Below are 18,976 nucleotides of genomic sequence, written 5' to 3'. Positions count from 1 at the left end.
AAGAGTTGGATAAAGTTCAACATTCTTAATACGTTGTTTCCTTAGTATTTCGATCTTTATTTTTCCAATAAAGGTTTTGAAACTATCTGGTGCTCCATTATTATCCTTCCTCATCTTTTATAAAATAAACAAATATATGTGTAAGTTATAAATTAAAAATAGTACACAGATGAATAAAAATGAATGTATAAATCAAGATATCTTTTTAAATGCAAGATAAAAAGCTTTTAATGTTTATGTGGAACTTGAATCTGGATAGTTGCGTACAACATCATCCCAACTATCTTCATTCAACAGTCTAACCATTTGTTCTTAAATTTTCATGTAAACTTTGTGACTGCATAGATAAAGTAACAAAAAGTTAATATAATGATATGTATAACAAATACTACCAAGAACAACATGTTTTATTTAAAATATAATTATAATCTAGAAATAAATAAAAATAATTCAACAAACTTACTTTTGAAATTCTTCAGACATTTGCTCCAATGATAATTCTCCTGACCTCGCACGAGATAATATTGTTTTGATAATTTTTTCATCTTTCACTCCTTGCATCGCCCTCCAAGGTGTGATAGTCATATCTTCTGGAAGCTACTTCATTTCAGGAGCTGATTTACTGTTGCTACATATCAATGGCTTAGACTTTTTGACCCTCTAGTTTTTAATGCCAATGTCTTCCTACATACTAAAAATCTCATCAATCAACTTCCAAACATCTCTAGTTCTAAATGCCAAATGGAAAATGTTATCAACACCTCTGAATAAATCACTATTTTTGTTGCCTTTTCCACCTTTTGAATTGGTTTTATCTTCAATTTGATAGCCTATTTCCATACAACATTCCTTTCGGAAATCTGCAGTAACATTTATCCTATCGCCACCACATCTTTCTTGAAATTCACTATGAATAAATGTAACCCTTTGGATGAAAGTCATAGACATCCTATATTCATTATCTGAATTATGATCCCATAACACTAACTTTTATTTTGTATCTATTAAACTAGCATAAATGATACATTTCATTGTTTCAAAACGTGGGTTATTAGGATATTCCTCCATCAATTGTCTTTGACCTTCTACAAAATGGTTCCCCCCAAGCACATAATAATTGTATTCAAAACATTCTGACTTATTAAATGCTTCTTTGTTGGGAACTTGAAGTGGATCAACAAGAAGCACATAACTAACGACATGAGCATATGGATTGTACCTCATCAATGTCTTCAAGTTGTGAACATGTAGATGATGTGGCTTTCTAACTTGATATTGACATTGTCCTTCACTTGCCTTATAGGTTTGTCTGACGTTAAGCTGAAATGTACGACCACCATCAATTAAGTTTCTCTTTGTCAAATTCTGTCGAATGACATTTTGTTTTGTTTTGATAATTCCATCCTCTAAATCAGCTCCTGGCGTAATGATTTCTCTGCTTTCTTTTGAAGTTTCAATAGGTTCTTGACTGCTAGTAATGACTACTTCAAAATCTTCAAATTTACTTTTCTTCGTCATAACATTCTCAACAGATTTATTCTTGGGCATTGTTACTTTTGGTCTTTTATGGCTCTTCTCAATTCCAATGTCATCTTCAATAATGGAAACATATGCTTCACTGTCAGTTTCAACTTCATCGTTCTCAAAAGTAACTTGTTTACCCTTGCTAGATTTATCCCCCAGAGGCCTTTTTTTCTGATTCTTTGGATGTAGTTTTGTAGCATCATCAATTACTACATTTTGCTTGTTTTCCATATCTTCTTCTGACACTGAGTAAAAACTGCTGACAACTTTCATGATATCATGCTCTATAAAATGAATGCCTCCCAACCTAATTGAACAACTTTCAACAAAATTCTGCCAAACAAAATATCATATGTCAATAAAAACAAAGTTAAAAAAAATATAGTGAGACACTTTGAAGAATGCAAAGTACAAATATAAATAACAATACTTACGATTTTTTGTGTCATCTCATTTACGATTTGTTTACACAACTTTGTAGATACCTCTTTCGTGTCATACAATGAATATGATAGTCGGTATTTAATCCTTTCATGTGACTTGGGAATTTTTGTAAGTATGTAAACAACTTCAGTGTCCGGTACCAAACACATATCTATGACTCTTCTCATCACTTCATAAATTCCATTATTATTCGGTATATCAATATATAGATATATATATTCACAATTTTTATTTCTCTTTCTTTCACATACCAAATTCTTGATGGAAATTTCACCTCTTTTGAATTCTTCTAGTCTGAAATCATCTTCTTATCACTTGAGACACTTGAAAGATTTGTAGCCATGAGGTCAGGTGGAGTTCGTTCACCAATGTTTTTTGAAGATGCACCTTTAAGAGTCTTTGGTCTAGAAAGATTCACAAAAATCTTCTTTGATGCCATTTTCTTGAAAAATAGAAACACATAAATCAGTAAATAACAAAAACATATTAACTTAAATTAACAATGAAAATATATCATAAATTTTTTATTTGTATAATCAGAATTGCCCAGCCACCCCTGACAGGCGAGCGGGCGAGTCGGCGCCGGGCAGGTGGATGGGCGAGTGGGAGGGCGGGTGAGGGACGACAGGGCGGGGTGGGCAATCGGGCAGGTGAGGGTAGGCGGGGTCAGCGGGGTGGGCGGGCAGTTGAGGGAGGGCAGTTGAGGGAGGGCGGGCCGTGTCGGTGAGGGTGAGAGGGGGGGGTGGGAGGGTGAGGGCGAGAGGGTGGGTTAGGTGGGTGTGGGCGGTCGGGGTGCGCGGGCGCGCGGGGCGCGCGGTGGGTGGGGGGGTGGGAGCAAGCGTGCAGGGGGTGTGCGGGTGGGTGGGCGGGCGGGGTGACTGGGTGAGGGTGGGCAGGCCGAGCTTAGCGAGTGGGGCGGGTCGGGCGAGGGTGGGCAAGGGCAGGGTGGGTGGGCCAGGTGAGGGCGGGTTGGGTGAGGATGGGCAGGCGGGCGTGGGTGGGCGAGGGCGGGGCGGGCAAGGACGGGTGGGTGGGCAGGGTGGGCATGGGTGGGTAGGCCGGGCGGGCCCGGTGAGGGAGGGCAGGCATGGGCAGGCAGGCGAGGACGGGCATGGGTAGGTGGGCGGAGCAGGCCGGGTGAGGTAGACCGGGTGAGGATGGGCAGGCGAGGACAGGTGGGTGGGTGGGGTGGGCTGGGTGAGGGCAGGTGGGTTGGGCGGGTGGGCAAAGGCAGGTGGGCGGGCGGCCGGGCAGGCGGATGAGGGCGGGATGGCGGGTGGGTGGGCGGGCAGGCCGAGCCGGGTGAGGGTGGGCGGGCGGGGCTAGCCGCGTGGGTGTGGGCCTGCGGGTGAGGGCGCATGGGCGGGCCGGCGAGGGCGAGGTGAGGAGGAGACCAAGTGGGCGGGGTGGGTAGGTGGGTGGGCAGGGTGGAGAGGGGGAGGCCGGGTGGGGAGGGCAGGGTTGGTGGGCTTGGTGGGGGAGGCCAGGCAGGTGGGAGGGCGAAGTGGGTGGGCGGGCGGGGAAGGGGAGGTAGGATGGGGTGGGTGGGCGGGCGGGGAGGGGGAGGCAGGGTGGGGTGGGGGAGGTCGGGAAGGGGTGGGGTGGGTGGGTAGGTGGGCGGGGAAAGGGAGGCCGGGCGGGTGGGTCATCGGGGTGGCGCGGAGTGGGCGCTGCAGCCCCACCCTGCGCCACCCCGGCGGCTCGCCCGCCAGCTCACTAGGTGGTTGGGAAATTTTGGGAATCGCTCAGCCACCATGCGGGTGGGCTGCGCAGGGTGGCATCAGTCCGCCCATGTGACCCTGGCGACTCGCCCGCCCGCCCGCTCGGTGGCTGGGCGATTCTTGGAATCGCCCAGCCACCGCGTAGGCGGGCAAGTGGGCCACCCCGATTCCGGGAATCGCCCAACCACCGCATGGGTGGACGCGCGGGCCACCGGGGTGGCATGGCCCAGGCGTTGGCGTGGGCAGGGAGGGCGGGTGAGGGGGCGGGCGAGGGCGGGTGGGGAGGGTGGGTGAGGGGGTAGGGCGGGCGTGGGTGAGGTCGGGTGTGCGGGGCATGGGGTGGGTGGGGCGTGTGGGGTGTGAGGGCGGGCGGGTGAGGCGGTGGGCATGCGCGGGGAGGGTGGGTGAGGGGAGGGCTTAGGTAGGGAGAGTGGGTGAGGGGGCGGACGTGGGCGGGGAGGGCGAGTGAGGGGGTGGATGTGGGCGGGAAGGGTGAGTGAGGGGGTGGATGTGGGCGGGGAGGGCAAGTGAGGGGCCGGATGTGGGCAGGGAGGGCGGGTGAGGGGGTGGGGAGGGGGTTGGGAGGGTGTGCGGGGGAGGGGGTGGGCGTGGGTGGTGAGAGCTGGGGAGGGTGAGTGAGGGGGTGGGCTTGGGTCGGGAGGGTCGGTGAGGGCACGGGCATGGGCGGGTGAGGGGGTGGACAGGGGGTGGGTAGAGGGTGGGGAGGGCGTGCGAGTGAGGGGGCGGGGCAGGGCGAGTGAGGGGGCGGGTGTGGGCAGGGAGGGCGGGGGTAGGGTGAGGGAGGGTGGGTGGAAGGATGGGAGGGGAGGACATGGGCGGGGAGGGCGGGTGAGGGGACAGGCATGGGCGCGGGAGTGAGTGGGTGGGGGAAAGCCGGTGGAAGGGTGCTCGGGGGTAGCGTGGGGGAGGGCGGGTGGAAGGGTGGTAGGGCAAGTGTGGGCGACGGTGTGAGGGCGGTGTGTGAGGGGGCGGTGTATGAGGGGGCAGGAAGGGTGAGGGTGTGTGTGAGGGGGCAGGAGGGGTGAGGGAGGTGGGGAGGTCAAGTGGGTGTGAGGGTGAGGGGGGGAAGGTTGGGTGGGTGTGTAGGTAGGTGAGGGGGAGGCGCGTGGGTGTGCGGGTGTGGGTGCGGTGGGGGGCATGTGGGTGTGAGGGGGGAGGGGTGGCGTGGGGGTGGAAGGGGGGCGGGTGCGGGTGGGGATGGAGGGGTTGGGGGCTTGTGTGGGGATGTGGGGGTGAAGGGTCTGGGGGATGGTGGTAGGGGGTGAGGGTGGCGTTAAGGGGGTGGGATGTGGGGGTAGGGGGGCAGGGGGGCGGGATGTGGGGGTAGGGGAGCAGGGTATTGGGGCGGGGGTGCGGTAGGGGTGTGTGGGGTGAGTGGGGCTGCGATTCCCACCCTGGCAGCCCGTCTGCCCACGACAGGTGGGCCACCGGAGTGGGCGTTGCAGCTCCACCCGCCCCCACACCCCCTACCGCCCCACTCGCGCCCTCACACCCCGCCCGCCCGCCCGCCCTTTGCACCCACCCTGCGACACCACGGCGGCCCGCCCAAAGCTATTGGGAGATTGAGTTTGGTTGGGCCCACCATGCTCACGATAGACGTAACTTTTATTTCAGCTCAGAAAAATTATTAATTAAAAAAAAATTCTTCTTCATTTAACTAATTTAATATGAAAACTTTCAAGGAAAAAATTTAACTTACCTTTCAATTGCGAGAATTCTTCGTTGAATATGTTGTTGATAGCAATGTAGCTACTCCACAAATTCACAAGTCTTTCAATGAACTTCAGAAAACCTAGATGTGATGTGAGTAATAGTGATAATGGAATTTAATATATAAGTGAAATTACGGAGATGTTTTACTGTACGGTTAATGTGGGATAATTTGTTTTAAAATATGATAAAGCGAATATTGTAGAATTTTTTTACAATGGAGTGAATGTGGGATTAATTTGTTTTAGAATATATTATAAAAATTAAACAAATATTCAATCATTTAGTAAATATTATATACTTTAACTATTAAAATAATTAATGTAGAAGTTGTAGTTTACAATTTTAATTTTAATGATTTATTTCATAAAAAAATTTAGTTTACATTTTTCAATAAATTGTAGAATAAAATAATGAAGGTAAATAAATCTAACAAAATTGTTGGAGGGAAATATTTTCGCGAAATTTTTTGATGGGAAAATTTCATTCTCTAAGCTATATAATAGCTTTAGGAGACTCTCCATTTGTATCATTCAACATCTTCTATTTGAAAGGGATGGATTGTTCTGATAGTGAAGTTTCAATTTATACACCATCAACATCTTCATCGTGTAACAACTCTATTCATATTGATGAATATAGCGGGAATTCTTCCACTATGAATATAAAGTCAATTCTTCCACTTAGTCCTGATTCTAAGGACTATGAGAGCAGCACTAATGAAAGAGGGGATGGAGAATTTCAAATAAATAAAGAGTCACAGATTCCACTTAGTCCTAATTCTAAGGACTATGAAAGCAGCAGTGATGATGAGCTTGATCACAAATTTCAAAAGAATGGATTGTCACGGTGTCCACTTAATCCTAATTCTAAGGACTGTGAGAGAAACAATGATGAAGAGCATGACGGTGAAGTTCAAAAGAATGGAGTGTCATGGCATCCACTTAGTCTTAATTTTGAGGACTATGAGAGCAGTAGTTTTGAAGAGCATGACAACGAATTTCAAAAGAATGGAGTGTCACGGTGTCCACTTAGTCCTAATTCTTAGGACTATGAAAGTAGTAGTGATGAAGAGCATGATAACGAATTTCAAAAGAATGGAGTGTCAAAGTGTCCACTTAGTCCTAATTTTAAGGACTCTGAGAGCAGTAGTGATGAAGAGCATGATGATGAATTTCAAAAGTATGGAGTGTCACGGTGTCCATTTAGTCCTAATTCTAAGGACTATGAGAGTAGCAGTGATGAAGAGCGGGATGATGAATTTCAAAAGATTGGAGTGTCACAGTGTCCACTTAGTCCTAATTCTAAGGAATATGAGAGCAACAGTCATAAAGAGCGTGATGATGAATTTCAAAAGAATGGAGTGTCACAGTGTCCTCCTAGTCCTAATTCTAAGGGCTATGAGAGCATCAATGATGAAGGACAGGATGAAGCACTTAGTCCTAATTCTAATGAGTATAAAGGTAACAGTGACAAAGGATAGGATGTAGCATCCTCAATAAGTAAACAATCACATTTTCGACGTAGTCCTAATTCTATGGACTATGAGAGTAGCACTGATAATGCACATGAGGGAGAGTATCCATTAAACATCGAGTCAAATTTTCCATTCAGTCCGAATTCTAAGGACTATGATAGTAGCACTAAAGAAGGGGAAGATGAAGAATATCCTCCAAGTCAATATTTGAAAAGCAGAGTTGATCATAGTGTGGATAACATTCCTCTTAATGATGATGAAAATCCTTATACAAATGATGATCCAATGATGGAGATGTTGCCAAGAAATATTGTATCGAGGAGTAGGATCAGACCTTTTCGTATCAATGCAAGCTGTTCTAGTTATACAATGGGTAGATCAGAATATTTGATGAGAAGAAGTTCTATTAGCGCTCTCATTTCAAGTGAATGTTGCCAAAAAGATTGCTTGAAACATATGGATTTCAAATTTGCATTAGAAGTCAGGAAGAGATATTTGTCAATGAATAAAAGCATGCGAAATTCATATTTAGTTGGGTGATGCAGTCTACATTGTCAGGTTATGATTATCATATTAGGACTTTATTTATTTGTAGAAAATCTTTCAAAATGTTTTATTCGATTGGGAATTTTCATCTCTCGAGAATTCAAGAAAATTTGGAAAAGGATCCCACATTTTATTTAGAAGTACGCCATAAAAGACAGTTTGGGTCATTATCAAATATTGCAATGTCATGGATAAAAGATTTCTTTTCGAAGCATGGAGAGTGTATGCCAAATAGAGAGACAATACATATTCCAGATAATTTTTCAAGACGAGAAATCTACAACTTATACAAAGAATATGCAGAAGGTGCTGAGGGACATGGCCGGTTTATTACATATCAATATTTTGTGAAGGTATGGAAAAAAGAATTCAACAATGTCCGTATTCCTAAGAAGACAAGGATGGGGATTTGTAGTACATGTGCTTCTCTTAAATAAAAAAGGGACAAATGTGAAGGGTCAGAAAGAAGTAAGCATTCATAACTTCAACTTTTAAAATTGTATAGTCATCACCTATGAAAATATATTTCTTAATGACTTTCTTTTATGTTGTGTAGATTTAATTGTCAAAGAACTTCATGAGCATCGCGAACAAGAAACAAACAAAAGGAAGAAGTTGTACAAGCATCGAAAGAAGTGTTATGATAAATCGAATAAATATTTGGGTTTTATAATTGATGGTATGGACCAGAAGAAAACACTTTTACCACATTTTTTTCGCACACCCAAAAATTTACAAGAGGAAAATTTTATTCAGTTTCACTTGGTCGGTTGTATGGTCTTCAATGGGAAAATGTTGCCAAGGGTGTACTTCACATTTCCAAATATTCATAATGATGCAAATCTGACCATAACCATAATTCATGATGTGATTTCTCATTGGTTTGGTAATCTTCCCGAAGTTTTGTATCTACAATTGGACAACACTTGCTGTGAAAACAAAAATCAGGTTGTTTTTGGATATCTAAACATGCTTGTTGAATTAAGAATTTTTCAAAAGGTAAAGGTTGGTTTCCTTCTTGTTGGGCACACTCATGACCATACTGATCAAATGTTCAGTCATTTTTAAGTCACGTTGAGGAGGAAGGAGGTTGGGAGCTTGCCATCACTAATTGAATGTATTAAGAAATCATACATGCCAGAGCCTACTTTTTATGTGTTGGAAAAAACTGTTGACATATGAAGGTTTATTCTGGGATCATATGGTGAGGGGAAATGCATTTAACAACTTAATGACATTAGCTTCCAACATCAATTTCGTACCAAAAAATTGATGGGAAAACACTAATAGAGGGCAAGAAGTATTCAACTACTGCAGAATGGGCACCGTCATCAGGTTTGCAATTTTTGAAGTTCAGAATGCACACAGACAAAATAGAGATATAAATTATTCTGATTGCCTAGAAGAAATTAAAAAATGTATTAGATATACATATGAGTACTTTGACATTGCTGATTCAGTTTAGTGGGAGTCATTTTTCAATAATCAAAGTGATATCATTTCAACAAAAACAAATGAAGATATACCTTTGAAAAATCCATTTATTTGGCCACAAAATGTGTCAAATGAACATGAGGAAATAAACATTGTTGAACAACAAAAATCTCAAAGGATTATTAATTCTTCACAGGCAGAGGAAAGAGAGATGTATATTGGTTCCAGAAGATCTCATGCACAACGTGAAGCCATGGAAGACCTTTGCAGGGGTTCAGTACAGGATATTAAGGAGGGTTGCATGATTGCAGTGCTAGCAGATGGAGATCCCAATGGCTATCCATTCTGGGTTGCTAAAGTTATAAAGGTCTTTACAGAAAATGAGGATGTTACAAGTGTTGAAGTACATTGGTATGCCACAAATACACACCTATTCAATGGTGTGTATAAGCCAGAGATGGTAGTTGACAAAAAAAATGGCGGAAAGAGAAAAAGAAAGGGTACAAATATAAATCGTCGCCGCATAGACATATTAAAATTGGAGGATGTTGACATACTTGTTTATGACTTCAATTTAACAAAGAGAGGAACTCTTCGCTTCAAGACAATAGAGATTCTAAAAAGGTTGTTACTAGAAGGAACAGTGTTGAGATGGGAGTCTGTTGAAACCAGTCGTAGATCTAGAAGAATTTTGAAACCTGAAATGTTGGGCATGCATGTGGACTCAGATGGGGCACTAGTTGATGAAAGAGAAGAATATGGAACATCTTCGTCAACATCTAGTCACTCATCTGAAGATGTGAATTCTGATGGTGTGAAAGAAAATATGAGTGATTTTGAATAATTGTTTAAGACAGTTTATATAACTGATGTATGCATCGTATCTTGAAATAAAATTAATGATTTCCATATGGTGTTAAATGAGAAGTTATGAGGCATTTTTATGTTGTTGGATTATATGTCTTAATTATGATAATTTTTATTGTTTAAAATATCTACGATGCAATATTAAATTAGAGATATAATGTATGTTTAATAAAGATACAAATAATGACTTTTGAATTCATTTAGTGATGTAATTTGTTCATAATGTCATGGTTTTTTAATTTTATAGTTGAAAAAATTTCAATTTCTTTTGTATCTAGCATGCTATGGTTGAGAACATGTTGAATTTATACTCAGAAAAGAAAAACGATATTCTACCAAAAACATTAACGTGTTTTTTTTCTCATAAACAACTTTGTTTGGCACATAAAAATTTGGTTTTACTAGCATTTTTTAAAAAGTTTGAAAATTGACCCTAAAAAAAAAATCATCGTTCCAGTATCACCAATTTTTCGTTTTGAAGCTATATTTTGCACGAAAATTTCGTAGTCACTGCCATTTTTAAAACATGTTCAAAATTGACCCCTAAAAAATAAAATTATTGTTTTAGTATACACACTTTTCATTTTTAGCACTGTTTTTGATGTTTTTTCGGGGTTTTTTGGCCAGAGTTCCCATTTTGAGTTTATAGTTCCCATTTCAAAGTTTACATTGTTTGCTACTTGTATTTTGTTGCTTCTTTCCTTTATTCAATTGTTTTGCAGGTTGTGGTTCTTGTTCTTGTGGAGTTGCCTTTTGTAAGGGAGCTGGAACTTGCTGCTCACCTTCATCTTCTTGACTTCTAGATATTTTCTTTGATCTCAAGTCATATTTCTTATGTAGTTCTGCCTACATAAAATTAGAAAACCACTTCCAAAATTCATCAATTTCATTAACATCATAGATGACATTTGTTTCACTATATTCTCCTCCCTCAACATCTAGTTCATCTTCATCTACTGCATACAATGTGAATATATGGTCATCATGATCCTTGGAATGCTCTGGTACTCCATCAGGATCTGCCTCTATATACAATGGTGCTTGGATCTTATCTTGATATTTTTTCTTCCCCTGTAAAATTTGCAGAGGTTGTCTTCTATATTGAGGATTAAAATTTCTATTTTGTTGTACTTGTCTCTAAGTATTCTTACTCTCTAATTCCAATTTAATCAATTTATTAGACAAATTTCTAATTACATTCTTCATATCCTTTAATGTTTGATCTTGAGAGGATTCTACTTTAGTCTTTCCCTTGTCTTGGATAGGTTATGCATTTGGTGTTTTACCTGTAGCCACCAGATTTTCTTTTATCTCTAATGCATCTGTTTGGATCTGATCAAGGGTTGGAGATTTCCTCTCCCTCAATATGAATCCAAAATTTGACTCAAAAGCCCTTGCAAAATTTATTTTTGCACCAGCAGGAGGGGGCTTAATCTCTATTGGAAGACTATTATACAATTTATTGAACCTTCTGATGAATTCAACTATAGTTTCATCATATTTCTTCTTTATAGCATTAAAATCTGTGAGTGAATAGCCATGGTCTCTTTTTTCTCCCCATCACTGGGTGAATAGGCATTCCATCTCTTCCCAAGAAGGAATAGAGTTATTAGGAATCCATTTAAACCATTTTCTTGCTTCTCCATCCAAGGATTAAACAAGAAGTCTTAGAACAACGTCCAAATGTTCAACATTTAGGTTTTCTGCAAAATTACAAAATACTGATATATGATTCTTAGTTGTTTATTCATCCTCCCCTGTGAAACGAGGAAGAATCTTCAAGTATTCTTATGGCATTTGATTCAATTGTTGTGAAAATTGAATAGATGCATACCTATTCATAAAAAATGTAAGTGCTGCCATATTTGCTCCTGAATTTATTGAACCTTGATTATCAGCAAATGTGGAACCTGACTGAGGAGTAAATGGAGTGTGCAAAGATGGTAATGTAGTTATAGGTTCAGGCTGAATAACTATAACAGAATACTGAAAAAGAAATAGACTCTAAAGACTGTTCCTGACAGTTGGTTTCTTGGAATGAATTGGATGTATAAAGTGACTCTTTGTCAATAAAAGATGAATGTGAAAGATGTGATGAACTGTTGCCTGATGCAGACAGTGTAGGACTTGGTGTAAGTGGAGTTTTAGGCCTTCCAACCTGTTAGACTCCGTCTCATGTCAGAGATTGATTATTCTTCAAAACCCTATTTTGAAGAAGAAATCATTTAATGTATTGATTTAAATTATGTAATTTATGTTCCAGCTCTTCAAAAGGGAGCAGCTTCCTCAGCTCCTATCTCTGCAAAAGCACAAACACAATTCAAAACATCATCAGCAATCAAAGTCTGGCAATTTAATAATCAAATCAACAATGCCTTCCGCTCCTTCATCCTCACAGGTGGTTCCCATTGCGAGGCATGGTGTAAATGTCATTCTAGATATCTATCATTTTATCATTTTCAGGATCAACAAACTATGCTGATATGAAAACCACAGAAACAATCTTGATTCAGAAGAATAGCAGTGGAGAAGGCATCTTGCAGGATCCAATTCTTGGACCTTTCTCAATCCTTAGAATAGGAATCAAGTTATCCATATGCATCTAGATTTTCAGGGCAATGGTACCATGGGAAAATTAATTCTATCCATTATTATATTGTGCATTATACTGGTAGCCATAGCACTTCTTGTCTCTGCGGCTTGCTTTATACACTACAAGGACAGACTAAGAATCCCGTTTTCAAATGTCTCATTTGATAATAGCACAAACAGTTTTACTAATCTAATAAGCCAGGGGTCATCTTTCACGGAAGAGTTTCATGCTCATGACAGCTCATGCCTCAGATCTATTACAGGATGCATGGGAAGAAAAATCTTTCAAATTCAACAGTAAAAGTGAAATGGTACCAGGCACAATTGTACAACAGCTCTCTTATTCACAACTAGCTGAGGCAACTGAGCAATTTTCAACGTTTAATCTCATTGGCGGCAGGAAGCTCTGGTGGTGTTGATGTGCCTCTTAGTAGTGGATCATTTCTCTCAAATATTGAGCGGAGGCACAAACTTATGAGCAAGGAGGACTCGGGCACGCTACAGAGGGACTGCTTTACGATTAGTATTGCAAAATGCAGGTCCAGATCTTGAATCAAATATTCATAGCCTCATATACCCTTGTTGACATTGCACCAACACTAGCTCTTCTATTGGGTGTTCCAATACCAAAAAATAGCGTGGGTGTTCTACTTCCACAACTTTTCCATTCATTCACTGATGAGCAAAGGTTTCGAGCACTTCAATTAAATTCTTGGCAACTGCTGAGACTACTAAAAGCACGTTTGCGCAATTCGAAGTGTATTATATCATTATGCAATAAGGAAACACATAATGAATATTTGGAAAGAGAAATGGGCGGTGAACCAATGGATGCAAGACTATGCTATTTATTTACAAGAGCTATTTTCCTGCATGATTCTTGGCAACAGCCAGAAAGCTCTCTAGATGTTGATCAGTGCATTTATGATAAAGATCCAAAACTCGCAGTGGAGGCCTATACTGAGTTCTTAAAGACTGCATCGGAATATTTAGCAAGAGGAAACACTGAGAAGCCATCAGTTTTGCTCGCATTGGGAGGGTTTTTAATGTTTGGATCTCTGGTTTTGCTTCTTGGTATTTCATTCAGAGTGCGCCAAGCATTAAGTGAAATGTCAGAACGCCTTTCCCTTAAGATTGAGGAACGAAATCATACTGGAAATCTAGAAAAAATAATAGCTATTTTTGGAATTTGCATTCATGTGCTTAGTCTGGGATCTAGCTCATTGGTGGAGGAAGAGCAGTATACGTGGTATTTTCTATTATCAACATTGTGCATTACTCTTATACACAGAACATGTCAAGTTTGGAATTCTTAATCAGAAGAAAAATTTGAATTTTTCTGGTCTCAGGACCAACTAAAGTTGAGAGAGAATCTTAATTTTCAATGCCATAGCAGCAATATGGAGAGTCCAGATACAACTTTGAGATTGAATTGTGAACGTGCAGGATCATTACATGCTCAGCAACTTAGCACTTGTCAGTTTTTAGCTGTCATCCTTGTGCTGATCGCTGGAAAACTTTTAAAATCATGGCATCAAGGTGGTGTCAATTGGGTCTATTTGCCAGACATTGCAAAGTGGCTAGATTACAGCGGCCCTCATGTTACAAAATCTTTACGGATAGCCTCAGTTCTCTCAGTAATGTTGATAGCGTTTTCCTTTTTCCTGGCAGTTAAACCAAGAAAGTTTTTTCATTTTTTTTTGTTGCTACAAATTTCTTGATGTGTGGAATTTCAATTTTACTGTTCATATTATGGCACCAAGACCAAAACATGCCATCATTGGATTATTGACCAACACTGATGGCCCGCTTGGTATATGTTTCTCTTGGTTTAACAGCATTAACAACACTGCTAGTTTTTCCTTGGACCATATCTCTGCCAAGTTTTAGTAGCCTTGTTTCTAAAAGCCAAAAGCCAGAGATATTAGTTGTTTCTCAGTTCTGCTCTGGTATTACTAAAAACTGCATTGAAACAGGAACAAGAAACTGCATTTCATTTGTTGGAATGGTCTATATATTGTGCTGGTGTCTTCTGCAGCCACTACTTCAACAACCAGTAAATGCTTGCCCTATTTTTATTCTTCTGTTGCAACTAATTTCTATGGCAAACAGACTCCAACCGATACAGAGGTCATTTCTTAGGTGGCAGTCATTGCGATATGCGCGCATTTGATTATGTGGCGGTTTGACCCGTATTTTTGTAAAGCAGCAGAGCGTATCTCCAGAAATTTGAGAGCGGTTGCAAAGTGGCAGTCAAGGATCGTTTGCCTATTTCGGTTTTCACGCTGGAATAATGGAAGGCTTTCTATCTTTAATAGCAAATGGAGGATTTTGTGCTATCTATCATAGCCAAAGAATGCGATTTGATTTAAGATTTCAATCCTGATCCTATGAGGATCAGCTCTCCATATGTCAAGCCATCAGCAGAATGTTAGTTTAAAGGTTGTTTTTATGGCCAACGCATTTCCAGATTTGGGGCGCAGTTATGAAACCCAGAATGTGCAAAGTGGCATACAGATTCAACTTCTTATGTTTATTTTCAGTAATTGGGAGTGACACCTGTAATGCCACCGCTTCATCAGTTTTCAACAGTTCGAGTAGAAGAAGGAGCGCATTTTTATTTTCAGAAGAGCTGATTGTTTTCTGTTAGTTTATTTATTAATAATGAAAAAAAAATCAATTCCGGGTCTTGGGGTCGATTTGTTTTCCCCCAGCTGTGTTTATTTCATATATTTAAAAGAAAAAATTCATTTGTAGAGAGGAGAGAGAGGGGAGAGAGTTTCTGAGTGCTGAGAGCTGGTGGAGAACAGAGCTTTCAATGTACAGTATTTGGCAGGGATTTTTAATGAAATTTCACAGCTCTGATTTCTGAGATTCCTGTGGCATGATAATTTAGCATAAGTTTTTCTCTTGTTTCATATGTAATCTGTTATGTTTCATTTCACTACATGATCATTTCTAACTGAACAAATGAAGTGTTTAGGTAAGAATTCATGCCTGCCATGCTCTGCCTACAAGTTTGTTCATGTTTAATGTTTTCTACTGTTTAAGGAGGATTCAAAGTTATTGTTTGCCCTCCTTAGCTCCTCACCAGTCTTGCCATCCCATTTAAAATCTAGATTGGATGCTAAATTTCTTGCCTACCTTGCCTCAGTCGATAACTTGTGTTGTTCATTATATTTCTCTGTTTCAAGCTGTGATTTTGCCCATGCAGCCCAGAAAAACCCCGTTATTTAATTAAAAACCCCTTTTGATCAGTTTACTAGCCTAATATCAGTGTTACCCGTTTGGTCATCTCATCAATTGAAGATCTACCAAGATTGACCAGAGAGAGCCTTCTCCTGCCCCGTAGGGCTAGCTATGGGGCTGAATGGTTTGATGTTGCCTTGAGGTTTACCTTTCTCAGCCTGAGGTGAAATCTCAAGCGCTAACACAACCCTCTTGGAAACTATCCTCTCAGGATCTGAAAGGGCTTGAACTTTCTGTTGTGAGGTATCTGACCTTGTATGGGGTCTTTTTGGAGCCAAAGTTATTGCTTTTGTTCAAAACATCCAAATATTTCCTCCTCACTGAACAACAAGAGGAAAATATTGAAAACCCAGGGAAAAGTGTTCTTGTCTTCTCTCCTCGGAAACGACGCCAATTAATGTTGCACCTTAAGAAACCAATTTCCTGGCTGTGTAGAAATTGTGCTTAAGACATTAATGTTTATAATTATTTTCACTTATTTGTCACTTAATTGTATGTTTTATTTTCAAATGAAGGACTTGAAAGACTTGGTCTTAAACCCTCAACATTTAGGTGACATGAAAATCTCAGAATGCCATTTGATTGCTGAATATAAATGATGAATGAAGAAAGCTTGAAGAAGTCATAAACAATATGTTGTTTTACACAAAATCAACTATCTGTGACACTTTGAGAAGTTAAAGATAATATGATGTCTTACATAGAAACTACTATCTGTAACTTTAGGAGAATTGCAGAGATGGGAACTTCAAGTATAGGAGCGTGAGTGCTCTTTTAAGGGATTTTAAATTCATTTACATAAGCAAATAAAGACCTACAGCTTCATTACCATACTTAAAGGAAGAAAACATTTGATGGCACATGATAGAGAAGTCACAAAATCATACCCAACAATGTATGGAAAACTTCTGATTCTTCATTAATCAACTTTTGTATCAGGAATACAATGGCCTAGTCTCCAGGTTCTCCAAAGTTCAAACCACTTTTTTCTATAATCTTGCCTCTTTATACATCATAGGATAGTTAATAACCACCCAAAGCTATCAAACTACCTAACTATCCTCTAACTACTTTGAACTAAAAATTATTACAGAATACTACATAGAGGGTAAAAGACACCTCATTCTCAAGAAAATAAAATAACAGGAAGGAACGGAAATTAGAAGGTGATGGTTATTCGTTGTTCGAATTTGTAGCTTGAGCCTACGGTTATACTGATGTATCTTCGTGTTGCTCTACCATCCATTAATGGGGTATGAATGATTGAGGAAGAACTTACTTGCTTAGTCATGGCATCTGGTGGGTGACGTGGGCAATTAACAAATGAAAGCAGTGGAAAATATGGAATGAGCGACGTGGGGTGGAAAGCTTTGGGAGCTCACCACAAGGGTAAAGAATGTATGGGAGCTTCAACAAGGTTGAATACCCACAGTAATTTATGGCCACACATTGCGGTCAACCATGCTAACATCATGGTCAACTGCGGGGGTTGAGCTTTAATTAATCTTCGTGCTCATTGTTTCCCCGCAGTGCACGTCAACGTACTTATCAAGATATCGCTTGATCACACCTCTTGAACCTACATGACCTTTAGCATATGGCAAACCTTTGGTTACCACGGAACTCAAACAATCAAAACTTTGGTTCATAAACCTATCGTGTCTACCTTTTCAATGCCCCTTTGACTCCCATATGGACCTGATAAAAAATAAAGACTGCCAGTTAATGATTTATTAGGTCCGATCTTAAAGATAAAGCTCGAGTGCTTGTCGACCTGATATCTGTCGGCGTCATACGGACCCGATAGGAAATAAAACTGCCACTTAATGATTTATCAGCTCTGATTTCAAAGATAGAGCCTGATTACTTTCCGACCCGATATCCGACCTGATATCCGACCTGATATCCGTCAGATCCCGTCTCTTTCGATGGATGGCTGAGATTGGCCCAGACTTCAGTGAATTAAAATGTATTTGATACACCGTCACATCTGATCTCTGAAATAAACCCCATTCTAGTTAACTACACGATTTCCATCGGATCTGTGGTTTGTTGATCGGACAACCCAGATATTCTCGTGGGTTTATCACTTTCATATTTGGTTTTTCTTTCATATTTTTTATTTTCTTTCATTTTGTGATAAAACTGAAAATAAAACTTAAATAATAACGGATGCTACAACAGGGTTACCTAGAACTCAAAGAGGAAATGATTCCATTTATGTTGTGGTAGATAGATTTTCTAAAATGGCACATTTCATTGCATGTAAAAAGACTAGAGATGCAACACATATTGCTAATATGCTTTTTCAGAGGTTGTAAGGTTACATGGATTGCCTATAAGTATTGTGTCTAATAGGGATACAAAGTTTGTTGGGCATTTCTAGAGAAATCTTTGGAAGAAACTAGGTGCTAACATTAGTTTTAGTTCAGCATATCACCCTCAAACAGATGGATAGACCGAAGTGGTAAACAAAAGCTTGGGAAACATATTGAGAAGTTTAGTGTATCAAAATCCTAAGCAGTGGGATTTAGCACTTGCTCAAGCTAAGTTTTCTTATAATGACACTCCAAACCAAAGTATTGGAATGAGTCCATTTCAGATTGTTTTTGGAATGAATCCAAGAGGAGTGTATGAGCTCATAAATTTGAGTAAACAGGAGACAATAAGTGTAAAATATGAAGAGCTTGCAGAGCAGAGATGCAGAGACTATAAGAAGATGTCAAAGACAATTTGTAGGAAAACAATGACAAATACAAACAGAGAGCTGATATGAGGAGGACAGAAAAGGAATTCCAAGTGGGAGATCTAGTGATGGTATACTTAAGAAAAGAAAGATTTCCTGTTGGAACTTACAATAAACTAAAGATAAAAAAGATAGGGCGATGCAAAATTGTGAGGAAGTTTTCAACTAATGCTTATGAAATTGAATTGCCAGAAGGGATTGGAATATCACCTATCTTCAATGTGGCAAATTTGTATCCATACAAAGAGACAGAGACAAAACTATAAAAGGAACCTACAGAAGATGAAGTTCAAAATTTAAACTAGGAAGAACAAATGCCAAAGACAGTCAAGAAAGAGGTGGACGCTGTTTTGCAGAAAAGAGTATCCAAAAGAACCAGAGGGTAGGGTTATTTTCACTATCAAAATGGAAGGGACAACTAGTGGAGGATGCTAGGTGGATAACAACAGCAGAATTATAGAAGTATGGAGTAAATCTTGAAAGTTTGATGAAGAATTCTTTTCTTCCCCAGGATTCTGCTGCAGGAGCATCCAGACTTAGCTAGCAATCTGATTTTTTGTTCCCATGTTGTGGCTAACAAGAGATGAGTTTCATTGACCTGAGTGGTCAAAATCAGTTTTAGTAGAGAGGGTTGGATCTCTCGAA

General features: G+C 40.6%; 1 pseudogene; it reads left to right on the top strand.

The window, feature by feature from the left end:
* Positions 1-4,552: 4,552 nt before the first annotated feature.
* On the top strand, positions 4,553-14,509 carry LOC149182798 (uncharacterized; annotated as a pseudogene).
* The last annotated feature ends 4,467 nt before the right edge of the window (positions 14,510-18,976 follow it).

The sequence above is a fragment of the Pinus tabuliformis genome, chromosome 3_2, assembly GCF_031772625.1.
Source record: "Pinus tabuliformis cultivar Carrire ecotype Pingquan chromosome 3_2, CPIR1, whole genome shotgun sequence".
Classification (NCBI taxonomy): domain Eukaryota; kingdom Viridiplantae; phylum Streptophyta; class Pinopsida; order Pinales; family Pinaceae; genus Pinus; species Pinus tabuliformis.
Note: the sequence above shows the minus strand (reverse complement) of the source record. Positions and strands in the feature narration are given on the sequence as shown.